The following is a 14,060-nucleotide window of genomic DNA, read 5'->3' as shown; positions in this document are numbered from 1 at the left end:
GCTCACTTTTGGCTAGTCCCAATGGATGGTATGCGTCAATGCAGCCGAAATGAGGACGTCTTGGGGCCTCATGCTGCATATGGGCCTGGTCAAAAAACCCAGTGTTAGACAGTACTGGAGCGGGGAGGTTCTCTATAGACCCCGCTCTACAATGCAGGCATTTCCATAAGGAAATGCCTGCATTGCAATAATAATGCAGCATGTCCCCCCCCCCCCAAAGGTGATCCTGCCTATGACCAGCTGTACAAGATACGGCCGATCATAGATCACTTTGGGGCCAAATTTATGGAGGCCTATGTCCCCAAAAGGGAGCTCTCTGTAGATGAGTCTCTTATCAGTTTTAAGGGGAGACTCATTTTCTGCCAATATATCCCATCTAAGCAGGCGAGATATGGCATGAAGCTGTATAAACTTTGTGAGAGTACCTCCGGGTACACTTACAAGTTTAGAATTTACGAGGATTGAGATTCCCATATTGAACCCCCAGAATGTCCCCCCATTCTGGGTGTCAGCGGGAAGATCGTGTGGGACCTTTTGCACCCACTACTAGATAAGGATTACCACCTTTACGTGGATAAATTTTACAATAGTATCCCTATGTTCAAATCCCTCGCTGCCACATCTACGTCCGCCTTTGGGACCATGCAGAAAAATCAGAGAGGCCTCCCAACCTATCCCCTCCAGGCACCAATACCCAAGGGTGAATCCCGTGCCTTTACCCATAAAAACCTATTGTTAGTCAGGTATAAGGACAAGAGGAATGTCCTTATGCTCACCACAATTCATGGTAATGGCATCACCCCTGTCAGTGTCTGTGGTGCCACGGCACCGGTCCTCAAGCCTGATTGTATTGTGAACTACAATCAGTATATCGGGGGAGTTGATCTGTTTGATCAAGTACTCAAGCCATGTGCAAAACCCAGGCATGGTACAAAAAAGTTGCAATCTATATGGTCCAGGTTGCCATGTACAATGCATTTGTACTATACCGGAGCGCTGGCAACACTGGGAGATTTATACAGTTCCAAGAGGTGCTCATAAAGGCCCTGATCTTTGGCAATCAGAGGGGAGCGGCCCAGAGCACTTCCGGAACTTATGCACCAGGATCGTCCCAGGCCAATACTTCCCAGGTGAGGTCCCCCACACTGGAAAGAAGGGACGATCCCAGAAAAAATGCAAAGTGTGTCGCAGGAGGGGGATACGGAAGGACACCACCACTCAATGTGACACTTGCCCCGATCATCCGGGCCTCTGCATTAAAAACTGCTTCAGGGAGTATCACACTTCCACGGAGCACTAAATTCTCCTTTCACAATTTTAATTCCCCTTGATTTGACCCCAATATATCCGTCCACAGTACATTGTCCTCCACATTTTTAACACCCTGCCCCCCTCAAAAAAAAAAAAAAAAAAACATTTACATAATACCCCTGTTAAGACCTCTGGTGGTATTGGGTTATGTGTCAGATTCATTTGCATCGGGGGGTTTCAGGTTGCCTCAAATGCGTAGCGCTCTCTCTACACCTGAGCAGGGTGCGCATTTGAGGTAACAGAATAGGGGCGGCCACACACATCACATTCCCAGAATGATGAATCAGAGTATAGGGTTTGGGGCGGGCATTATTTTTACTTTTGGCTATACTCTGGGTCATTATTCTGGGTACCCAATTTGAATATTATTAGGAAAATTGCACTTTTCTTTTTTCAAAAAACTACCCTTAATCCATTCCTGGAAAATAAAACTAGGAAATGCCCGTCCATTCAAAATATGGTCACATGTAGCTGTTTCTTTTTTTTTTTTTCCTCTGAATGTATGTAACCGTCAGTTACTGATATGTCAGTTTGAAATACGCAGTGCTCTCTCCTCCCTTGAGCGGTGTGCACATTTCCAGGTAACAGTTTAGGGATGGCCACTCAAAAACACATTCCCATAATGATGAAGCAGAGCATAGGGTTTGTGGCGGGCACAGTTTTACTTTTGGCTATACTCTGGGTCATCAGTACACAGATAGCATATCAGTTGGAAAATTGCAAGTTTCCTTTTTCCTAAATTACACTTCATCCATTCCTGGAAAATAAATATAAGAAACACCCGTCTGTTCCAAATGTCCACTTCACCCCTATAAATATTCCTCAGGTGGTGTACTTTCTATAATGGTGTCACATGTGGGTGTTTCTTTTTTTGTCTTCCTCTGCATATATATAACCACCAGGTATTTAAATGTCATAGCCCTCAAATGCGAACATAGCTCTGCGAGTCTTGAGTCCTATTATTTGCCCACACAGCAAGTTACGTCCACATATGGGGTATGATTTTACTCTTGAGAAATTGAGCTACATTTTTGGGGGCTTTTTCTCCTATTAGCCCTTGTGAATTAGTAACATTTTGTGTAACACCAGCATTTAAATTAAAAAAAATCTATTTTTTTCAATTTTACTGGCAACTGTTTCAAAAACCTGTGAGGTGTAAATACTCACTGTACCCCTTGTTACGTTCCTTGAGGGGTGTAGTTTAAAAATTTAGGTCACTTGCCCCTTTTTTTTTTTTTTTTTTATAGATTTTAGGCTACTGCAGGGCAAATCACCACCCTAGGCCTCAAAAGTGCCCTGTGCTCTTTTACTCCTTAGCCCTGTTGTGCACCCGCTCAGCACTTTAAATCTGCGTATGCAGTATTTCCTCACTCTAACGAAATTGGGCTACAAATTTTGGGGGGCTTTTTTTTTCCTATAATCCATGTTAAAAATAACAAATTGATTTAACACTAGCAATTCTGTGTTAAAAATCTGATTTTTAATTATTACGGCCCACTGTTCAAAAAACCTGTGAGTTGTAAATACTCACTGTACCCCTTGTTATGTTCCTTGAGGGGTGTAGTTTCCAAAAAGATAACAGTTGGGGGATCCTCTGTTCTGCCACCATGGGGGCTTTGAAAATGCATATGACCCCCAAATACAATTCCAGCCAAAACAGTGCTCCTTCTCTACTGAGACCTGTAGTGCGCTCGCAGAGCAATTTACGCCCACATAAAAAAGGTATTTACTTATTCATGAGAAATTGGGCTACCAATTTTGGGGGGGATTTTTTTTCAATTACACCTTGTTAAAATGTAAAATTTGGGATAACACCAGAATTTTAGTGTTAAAAATCAAATTTTTCACTTTTACAACCCGCTGTTCAATAAACCTGGGAGGTGTAAGTTCTTATTGTAATGCTTATTATGTTCTTTGAGGGGTGTTGTTTCCAAAATGGTGTCACATGTGGGGGGTTTCCGCTGTTCTGGCACCATGGGGGCTTTGTAAATGCACATTGCCCCCAACTTCAATTACAGCTTAATTCTCTCTCCTACAGCCAAACAGCGCTCCTTCTCTTCTGAGACTTGTAGTGTGCTCGCAGAACAATTTATGTCCACAAATAAAGAGAAATTGGGCTACAAATTTTTTTTTGGGGGGGGGGGGATTTTTCTCTGATTAACCCTTTTGAAAATGAAAAATTTGTGGTAACACCAGCATTTTAGTGTTTAAAATCAAATTAAATCAAATTAAAATCAAACTATAACGAAAAGTCGTCAAACACCTGTGAGGTGTTAAGGCTCACTATACCCCTTGTTACGTTCCTTGAGGGGTGTAGTTTCCAAAATAGTGTGCCATGTGTTTTTTTTTTTTTTGCTGTTCTGGCACCATGCCTCCCAAAAACCATTTCAGCGAAATTCTCTTTCAAAAAGCCAAATTTTGCTCCTTCTCTTCTGAGTATTGTAGTGCACCAGCAGAGCACGTAATGCCCACATTTGGGGCATTTTCTTAATCGGGAGAAATTGGGCTTAAAATTTTGGGGTCCATTTTCTCCTATTACCCCTTGTGAAAATGAAAAAATTGGGGTAACACCACCATAGTGTTAAAAATCTAATTTTCTATTTTCACGTCCAACTTCAACGCAAAGTCGTCAAACACCTGTGAGGTACTAAGGCTCACTATACCCATTGTTATGTTTCTTGAGGGGTGTAGTTTCCAAAATAGTATGCCATGTGGGGTTGTTTTTGCTGTTCTGGCATCATAGGGGCTTCCTAAATGCAACATGCACCCCAAAAATCATTTCAGCAAAATGCTCTCTCCAAAATCGCAAAACTGCTCCTTCCCTCCTGAGCCATGTTGTGCGTTCGCAGAGCACTTAACATCCACATATGAGGTATTTCTTTACTCAAGAGAAATTGGGCTACACATTTTCTGCTTTTACCCCTTGTAAAAAAAAAAAAAAAAAAAAATGGGGCTACAAGAACGTTAGCGTAAAAAATTTAAATTTTGATTTTTTTCCTCCACTTTTCATAATGGGGTCCATAATGGGGGGCTTCTTACAGAAAGGACCTTCAAATCCACTTCAAACTTAACTGGTCCCTGAAAAAAACATATTTTTAATTGTTCATGAAAATTTGGAAAACTGCTGCTTTACTTTGAAGCCCTCTAATGTCTTCAAAAAGTAAAAACATGTCAACTTTATGATTCCAACATAAAGTAGATATATTGTATATTTGAATCAATATATAATTTATTTGGAATGTCTATTTTCCTTATAAGCAGAGAGTTTCAAAGTTAGAAAAATTTAAAATTTTCTGAATTTTCATGAAATTTTAAAATCTTTCACCAAGAAATTATGCAAGAATGGACAAATATTTACCGCTAACATAAAATAGAATATGTCACGAAAAAACCATCTCGGAATCAAATTCAAAAGTAAAAGCATCCCAGAGTTATTAATGCTTAAAGTGACAGTGGTCAGAATTGCAAAAAATGCTCTGGTCCTTAGGGTCAAAATGGGCTCGGTCCCAAGGGGTTAAAGTGCTGAATTTTTTTTTAAGGGTGGGAGGGGTGTTAGGAGTAGTTAGGGAATATAGCCTGAGTTAGTTTTGAAAATTTTATTTGGTAACAGGTACTCTCTAACTACGCCGGCCATGTGTTCGACCCCTTAAAGGGGACTTAAGGGCCCGAAGACATCTTATCCCCTATCCAAAGGATAGCATCGCTAGTCATTAGGCATGGAGTGAAGCTTGCTCTGTGGACCAGATGACAAGGGGTGCTGCAGGAGAGATTGCAAGGGTTCTCAGTGATGAGACCCCCGCGATCAGACATCTTGTTCCTATCCTTTGGATAGGGGATAAGATGTCTAGGGGCAGAGTACCCCTTTAACTCTCCAACATGTGTGTGTAGTGCATTAACCTTTATTGTTCCTTGCAATGATAGCTATAATGGGAAAATGTACATGATCATACTTATAAAATAAGAACATATTTTTTCTCTGATAAACAAGGCACACGTGTTCATCTGCCACCCGGCTTCTACCCATTGTAGAACGTTACACATGCATAGGTCCACAGAGTATGTACTATTTGCAGTGCTAACATACAGTATATCTTCTGCTTCTCTCACCCTGTAACATTATTTCCTTAGCACATATGTGGTGTGAGCCACCGTTGTATGGAGGGACCATGGGGTGTAGCAGTGTAGGTAGTGGGGCCAGATGGTATTAACCCCTAGTGTTCGTGACGCCAGGATGTGGTTGTATGGTGTAGGGCACCACCGGCAACCAACCCAAAATGGCATATATTAAATGAGTCCAAAACAGGGTTTTGATTTAACTGGAACTTTACTGAAGAAGGCAGTATAACTGTCTTAACAAATTCCAAATTCCAACTTCCACAGAGGTGACCGGGAACCTCTCAGACTTGCTTGGACTGTTATGACTTTGGTAGGGACAGTAGAGACTTGACTTGTACTTACAGATTTGATGTGGCTGCAGACTTTTATGCTTTGGCCTAGATTTTCAGGACTTGACTTGTACAGGACTTGTGCTTGCTTTAATTGCAGGAACTAGAGAGAGAGAGCGTGATAGAATGTAGAGACTACAGCCCCTTATATATCAGGGGGCTGGACTATATGTCTCTGGAACTCTGGGCATCATGTGATCACCTATCACATGACATATCACATGACCTGAGGAAGGTCCTATACAGTGTAAACATCCTTACATTCACTGTACAATAAATACAATAAATGTACACACTCAATATACAATACAATACTATACAATGACCTAGGGGGATCCTGCAGGAGAGCCCTGTGGACTTCAGGTACTCTACCTGAGGGGACTTTAGGACTGTACAGAACCAGGTTCTGTACCGGGACACCACACATAAACCCAAATTAAAGATTTCATTTATCCTTTCTATCTAGTCCTGGTTCTCCTTCTCCAGTCCTCCTGGTTGATTTTTGCTTGGGTTTTCCGATCCAGCTCAACTGCGTAAAGGTGAAAAGTACAACAGCCTTAAATGGGCACTGTCACCAACTTTATTTTTTGATATGTTGTAGTACTTATGTACTACAACATATCTCTAATATACTTTTATTATTTTTTTTTCATTAAAAAGGTTTAGTTTACATTTAAAAACCTGCCACTGAAAAAGGACTGATTTTGGAGTGGCAATCAGTCCTTTTTCAGTTAGGCTGCACTCGCTCCCTGCCTGTCAATCAGACAGGCGGGAACGAGTGCATTGGCTCCCCGGCCACTGGCTGGGAGGCCACTCCTCCCGCACATCGCCGCCGCTGCCTCGTTGCCGCCGCTGTCCCTGCACGCCCGCTGCCGGACTCTGCAGTAACTGCAAGTGTAATGAGGGAACGGGGTATGCGGGGTGGGGGGGGGAGGAGGAAATGCGCTAGTGCCGTAGCGGGGTGGGGGGGGTGGAACGGGCTAGCAAAAAAAAAATAGGATGGTGGGAGCTACCCTTTAAAGGGTACCTGTTGTTTAAAAAAAAACCTTCTAACCTATCATAGGATGAAATGTTTTCAACGTCGAGGTTCCAGGTGCCTTGACCCCCACTCTGCTTTTAAAAATATGAAAGATGTTTCCGGAGAAGAATAGAGAAATTAGTTAGCAAATATGGCGTATGAACTGAGCACTTTAGTGGCAATTGACACATGACTTCTATTATCTTAAATACTGTAGCTTAGTATTAATTTACCATTTAATGCAGAGGAATATTTTGTAATGAAAATGCAGCAATTATAGATTCTTCAGATAACAGAAACCTTTGTATTTATCATTTTTTTTAAAGTTTCTAATTTTACTTTAATCAAGAATACTGTACATAATGAAAAGAATTCATGTCCCTGTGCAGTCAGACGACCATTATTTACAGACCTGTCAAAGGTAATTTGAAACTTCAAAGAACTCATTATCAGACTGGAAATGATTCAAATTGCTCCCATCCATCTGGATGTTATTCAGGAGAACTTTACAATTATGCTCCCATCTTAAATTTAGAGGACTTAAAAGGGCCCTAAACTGCAGGAACTGAAATTATACTGATACTATACACGTGACCCAGTGTACGGCCACTGCACACGTCAACTCTCACAGATTCAACCTTTCCATTTATTACATGAAGAACCATAAGAATCATTCATTTGAATGGTCAACATTTAGGACGGACCCATTTTTTACCTCAATGACCAGGCTCTTTTTTTTTTTATTTGACGTGTATCTCTATAAATAGTAATAACTTTAGAATGCTTTTTCTGAGCAGAGCGATTATGAGATAGTTTTTTCGTGACATATTGTACTTTATATAAGTGGTGCATTTTTGTTGACACATGCAGCATTTTTTGTGAAAAACCTCAAAATATTGTGAAAAACTGGAAAATTTCTGGCGTTTTTTAAAATAATTTTACTGTGCGGTAAAAGTGATGTTATATTTATTCTGTGGGTCAGTACGATTATGGTGATACCAATTTTATATAGCTTTCTATGTTCTTTTTCCTTTTCTGAGCAACATTCTTTTTCTGCCATTCATTTTCCAACAGCTGTAACTTTCTTATTTTTCGTCCGACGCCATTGAGCAAGGGCTTATGTTTTGCGGGATGAGCAATACTTTTTATTGGTATCATTTTTGTGCTACGTGCTACATTTTGATCTTTTTTATTCTGCTATTTATACCAAAATTGGCGAATTTTGCGCTTTTTTAAATGTTTTTTTTTTTACAGCGTTCACCGTGTGGGATAATTTACATTATAGTTTTTTTTTATAGTACACGTCATTATGGATGTGGCAATACCTATTATGTATATGATTTGTGTTTTTGATCTTTTTTGGTGATAATACAGGGCTTTTATTCGGAAAGGGGCATTTTTTTTTTTTTGTACACTTCATACTTTTATTGAAGAACTTTTTATTATATTTTTTACACTTTTTACAGGTTACTATGCTGCAATACATTTGTACTGCAGCACAGTATAACCTGATGAGCTGCAGACACTACAGCCTGTGGCTTGATCTCATAGGCTTCCGTAGCAGGCAGACAGGAGGTCATCATCTGACCTCCTGCTGCCAAAGCAACTAACGGCGACCCGCGATTGTATCGCGGCTCCGCCGTTGGAGAACAGGGGGAGAGCGTTCCCCCTGTCAACACCATAGATGCCATGATCAGGATTGATCACGGCATCTAGAGGGTTAATGCGGCCGGACCGGCGCGATCGTGGCTCCGGCAGCTGCGGCGGGACTCCGGCTTTGATTAACTGCCCGCGGCAGTGCCGGAGATCGCTAGGACGTATGCATACGTCCAAATGCGCGAACATGACGGATGATTGAACGTATGCATATGTCCTATAGCGGGAAGGGGTTAATATATATATATATATATATATATAACAAAATTCCAATGGGAAGCAAAACAGCGGCACTCCAGCAGTTTCAAGAAGAAAAGTTTCCTTTATTCACCCATATGGTGACCCACTCAATTTATCAAGTATGGGTGAATAAAGGAAACTTTTCTTCTTCAAACTGCTGGAGTGCCGCTGTTTTGCTTTCCATTGGAATTTTGTTGTTCATTGTACCTGTGGTCGAGGTTGGAGCCTCCTGAGCACCCGCATTGATATACTATAGCTTGAAGCCTTGTCACGGTGCTCCTTCATCATTTTATTATATATATATATATATATATGTATACAACTTACAATGGCCTCAACATACAATAGTTTCAACATACAATGGTCTTTTCTTGACTATTGTAACTTGAGACCAGACTCAACATACAATGCTGTGTACATTCCAGATCTACGAAATGTGTCAATGGCTGGAAGAACTGACCAATCAGAATGGGCATTTCACTGGTAAAACCCCTATACTCCTAAAGTGCATGCACTGACTGGCTGTCTGGTAGCGCCCCCCCCCCCCCCCCCCCTACAATACAGGGAGGTACTACATGTTCTGTACTACGGTTAGCTGCTCCTTTGGACACCAAGTAAGAGCGGCTCCATTTTACTTTTTAGGACATTACGTGTACTGTACAGGACCCTGAAGAAGCTCCCGTCCTCTACATAGACAGTGATTACAGCTTCCAGCAGCTCTTTATTACTTTTATATGTAAGGATTTGCTTTATCTGTATTAGTTATCTACTTATTTTTCTTTAATCCTCACTTTTTCCTATTTTTGGATGACATTTTGGGGGCTTCAGAACCAATTACCAGATTTCCATAGATTTATGGTCTCAACATACAATGGTTTCAACATACAATGGTCGTCCCGGAAATGATTAATATTGTAACTTGAGGGACCACTGTATATATATACATTTTAATAGAAAACTGAGTTAACTGGGTATTATTTTATGAGGGACGTTCAAAAATTTTTGGCACTTATTTTAACGCTATTTCGAAAAAACTACTTTAATATCAAATGACATCACTTTTCTACATAGTCACATCACACGCTAAGACACAAAAAATTTCTATTCCTCCCGCCTTCTCCATTACTAGCGAAAATATAGACGTGTGCAAACTTTTTAAATGTGCTCATGAGACGTGTTAAAACTAATGGATGGTACCTGTTTTCCAACTGTCCTTAAAACTGCAATGTTATAGGACTACATTGCTACACACTATGGCCCCCATTTATCAAATCAGAGTTCAAGAAAATCTTTCAGCTGTATATCATGCTCAGAGTGTCAGATATGGGCAGGAAGCTTATACCAGTGTTTCTCAAGCGTGGTCCTCAAGATCCCCCAACAGGTCATGTTTTCAGGATTTCCTTGGTCTTCCACAGGTGATATGACTGGGGTGATGCCTGATTCACTGACCAGAATTATATCACCTGTGAAAGACCAAGGGAGTCCAGAAAACATGACCTGTTGGGGGGACTTGAGGACCGCGTTTGGGAAACACTTGCTTATAGGGAGCTAAAACAAATAATACCTGTGTCTTAGCTGATGGCCATTTGCAAAGTTATAAAATGGCCTTAAGAGTTGTAGAGGCCGGGCTGATCTACAACATGCATGTCTCCTCTCTCCCCCAGCTGTCCCTGATGTACAGCATTTGGCTTTCAGCACTAAGCCTTGTCAATCATATAGAAACAGTGGGGGAGGGTGGAGTTTAGAAGAAAAACATGATTTTATTGCTATACAACCTGTTTCTATTGTCCATAGCTTCCAGTCACAGTGCCATTCTCATTTTATCAGATCACATTAAGAGATGGAAGCTGAGCTTTAATTGGTTGCTATTTTAGACAGTTTTATTCATATGCAAATGAATATATCATTTCTCCAATTTTTTTTTATGAAACTCTAAACAAATTGTCAGATTGATAGGTTTATTGCTCGCTAAAGTCAACGGTAATGACTTGGAAACTAAACAGATGCAAATTACTTTAATTTCTTGTATAATTTAAAAATAAAAAAGGGAGAATTGAAAAAAAATGGTCTGACCTATTAAAGTGAATGAGGATGAACTTCAATATAAGACATAGCCTGAAGTGTATTGTTTAAAAAGAAAAAAACTATACTCTAGAATTGAATTCTGTCGATATTTTAAATTCAATGCATTAACTTTCTAGTCAAAAACAATCTTCTGTTGTAATTTTCTGCTCTAGCCTTTATAATTGTTGTTTCAGAATTTTGGCATGTATATTATTTATTTGGTATTCCGCTTGTATAATTATCAGCCAGCATAATAAAGAGGAGATTTATCAGTGTTGTCTGACAGTTTGACATATTGGTTTTCCTGAAGAGGAAACCAGATCTTCAATTAATAATATGAACATGTCACGAAATATAGGTAACCTGTCAGATGATATGACAGTAGATACACTAATCCTAAACGTCCAAATGTTAACATACATTACTGTAGGAGTCTGTTGTATTTAGGGTAAATTCAGTACACCACAAGTTCCAAGATATGTTTAAACTGAAATATTGCAAAAAACGGAGGTTCTTTGCCTACCATTTTATCAAATAGTGTAAACCATCTACCACGTTAAGGTGACTTTATCGGGATATGCCTCATTATAGATGTACCTCTCCTGGGCTACAAATAAGCCTACAAATTTTGACCATGTAGAATCCAGCTACTTCCTGCTTAAAACCACCTAGGGGGATGGGTGGAGTGTATAACCAAAACAGAGGCGGACACTCCCTCCAACATACAAAAGAAAAAACTAAAATTGGTAAGAACATCCAAATTAGTTTACCATAAATTTGGAGATACATGTTGCTATGGCTGAAATACAAACACTTAAGTGAACACACAGAGCCACCTGACCACAGCAGGGAGCTAGCTTTGGTGACTCCCGTGGATGCTTCCAATCTGTGAGATGTGTTGCGGATGCGCTCCTTGTGACCCTAACATAAGGCAGAATTGTAGAGGCTTTTGACATTTTTGTAAAATCTAACCTTGCTGTAGAATATTTTTGATGTTTCACTGAGCTACTTAACCGTACAAATAAGCAATGTGAGAGGTAAAAGAGCTGCTAGAGTGGATGCCCTTGGCTACAGCGCTGCAGTCTACAGTACGAAGACATGAAATCATAATGGGCGTCTTACGCAATCCTCATTATTTTTGTGCCAATTGTCTTTGTAAAGTGTGGTCTCTTACAATCTATAATATAGCATTATATAGCTGAGAATGGGAAGCCTTAAAGCTGAACACATGTGCAAGCCACTGGATGCACTGTAATTTTTTTCAAGCTGTGACATGCAGCAGAATATAGGCATCCCTGAGTCATTGCTACTGCCAAAGTATATGAAAGATGCTATTGTTAGAACAGGAAACCTTTTACTCATGGATGTTGCCAGGGAGAACACAAAATTGTGATGAAGTCCAAAAGCAAATTGGATATTATAAGTTAAGAGAAGTCTGACTCTTCCATATGGATTTTGTATGCTCTCAAGGTGCTTACTGTATGTTGGCTTGTTCCAGATACTCCCATACTACAAAACCCTACTTACAGGTCATTGAGCTCCTAAATTGTCCATAGAGACAATTTAGGAGCTCAGATATTGGTTGACAAAGGCTAAAGGATCAAATTTTTCATAGCACGATATACATCATAAAGAAGTTTTTCCATTATTTCAGCTTTTTACTTGACAACTAAGACCCCTCTTAGGGTCAGAATAATATTTCATTCTCAAACTTATATGGCCATATAAAAATCCATGCAATTTATGAAGACCTACAAGTTAAAACATACTACAAATGGGGAGCTGGAAATTTATGATGATCTTAGGTTGAATCCAATGTGATGCTTGGTGATCATGGATTGTTCTTCGGAAGTCCATTGGTGTCTTTTCAGGTTAGCACACATTTTTTTTTTTTTTTAGATGCAGATAACTCCTTAGTTATTTTAGTAGTCTCGCCCCCTGCCCTAAATAAATCTTAACTTACAAGGAGAACGCACAAAAATAGAAAAAACACATATGTATAGGTCAAGAAAGTCTATGAAAAGAAAGCATACAGAACAACCAAATGAGTGTGCCTGCCTTAGGCTATCTAATAAATTCCAGCACACTTGTAAAGAAATATTTTCTATTTCCCACCTCTACCTCTGAACCACACCTAGCTTATCAAAGTAATTGCAGTAATTATGGGTCATATATATCATACATCTTCATCAAGCACAAATTAGATGTTTCTTATTTCGGAAGACATTGTTGCAATTCTGTGGAATGTAAAGTACCTTGGAACATAACTTAAGTCATGCACATTTTCTGTAACATGAAAATTACTGAGGTAACATACCCAAAGGATGAAGAAAGAATCTAAGGACAATAATATGTCTTTTTTATGATTTTTCATGGTTGCAGTACTGTCACTAAGACCTTCTACCGATTTAAAGGGGTGCTCCTGTGCCAAAGCCTTCTGAACATCCGGTTCAGAAGGCTTGGAGCAGCGGCCGCGGTCGTGTTGTCAAGGCCCCACCCCTCTCGTGACATCAAGCCACGCCCCCTCCACTGCTTCAAGCCTTCTGAACTGGATGTTCAGAAGGCTAGGGCATGGGAGTACCCTTTTAAGTCAACATAATTACACAGGAGCATAGATATAGAGCACAGATAGCAGTCATACCCAGGCCCTGATTCCTGAAGTAGATAAAAGGCCCCTCTTCCCATTTAGAAGACACCAGCTAAAACAACAAGCACTAGATAGCCTGTCCAATGCCTGATCCTTCGTCCAGCCCTTTGCTGTTATGGTGAGCATGAGGAGATGATGGTAATCAGGATGAGGGTAATAGTCTCTAAATTCCATGTCATGTTGCTGAGTGGTGTTAACCCCCAAATGCCCCATCTGTGTTTTTCAGTGTAGCCATGTTTTTGTTGAAGCTTTTTCCTTACACTAAGCCCAGAAAAAAGACTTCCGATAGCCTGGGTTTGCTTAACTCCTGATGTAGATCAGTACTTTAGATGTAGCTTGAACGGTATGATAGTACAGCTTGAAACCCAGGAGAAGCAGAATTCTATCTCAAGTCCCTTTAAGTAGACACAATTGTTGCAGACTATGCTTTCAAGCAGAAGTTTACTTTGTTGCTTATTGCACATACACTTGAATATGTCTTATGACAATGTAGATGACTCTATGATGCACCAGCCTGGTGTCCTTATTTTGTAAAGCTAACTGAACAAGGATTCTCATGGCAGGGTGACCTGTGGCTAAAGAAACTGTATAATTTTTCTCACTTACTTCTATGGAAAACTGTGACACAATGCTCAGAAAAGCATATCGAGGTTTTCCCAATTAAACAGGTGAGGCACTG

The sequence above is a fragment of the Hyla sarda genome, chromosome 1, assembly GCF_029499605.1.
Source record: "Hyla sarda isolate aHylSar1 chromosome 1, aHylSar1.hap1, whole genome shotgun sequence".
NCBI classification, from domain to species: Eukaryota; Metazoa; Chordata; class Amphibia; order Anura; family Hylidae; genus Hyla; species Hyla sarda.
The sequence above is the reverse complement of the archived record's forward strand: the minus strand, read 5'-3'. Positions refer to the sequence as shown.